This window comes from Apaloderma vittatum, unplaced genomic scaffold (genome assembly GCF_000703405.1).
Source record: "Apaloderma vittatum isolate BGI_N311 unplaced genomic scaffold, ASM70340v1 scaffold26121, whole genome shotgun sequence".
Taxonomy (NCBI): domain Eukaryota; kingdom Metazoa; phylum Chordata; class Aves; order Trogoniformes; family Trogonidae; genus Apaloderma; species Apaloderma vittatum.
Window position 1 is genome coordinate 1790 of NW_009700023.1, and position 352 is coordinate 2141.

The window sequence follows — 352 nt, forward strand, 5'->3', positions numbered from 1 at the left end:
GGTGATCCTGGCTGCCCCAGGGTCGGTGCCTGAATGCAAACTGGCCTGTTCTGTGAGATGAGTCATTTCAGGAGGGCTTTAGAGAGTTAAAAACTCAGCCAGAATCTCCTGAGCGCGAGGCGCAGCCCTAGAAATCTCTTCCTACAAGGCACAGTTTGCCGAGACCACAGGAGGAGCGTGAGGCGCTGAGATGGAAGGAAGGAACCCGCCTGGGAACGAGAAACACGCTTGGCTTAAAACCCAGCACAGGGCCAAAAGAAAACACAAACCAACTGCCAGCCCTGTTTTGTGGTGTGACCGCGACATCGCGGCCTGTGCACAGCTTCAGCGGACCCAGCGTGAAGCCGGGAGG

The 352-nt window shown here is 56.8% G+C and overlaps 1 protein-coding gene across 1 annotated transcript in view; it reads right to left on the reverse strand.

Annotated features, from left to right (window-relative positions):
• Positions 1–352, reverse strand: part of SNX27 (sorting nexin family member 27) — a gene marked incomplete at its 3' end in the record, with an annotated part of 9956 nt that overhangs the window by 908 nt on the left and 8696 nt on the right. The window lies entirely within an intron of this gene.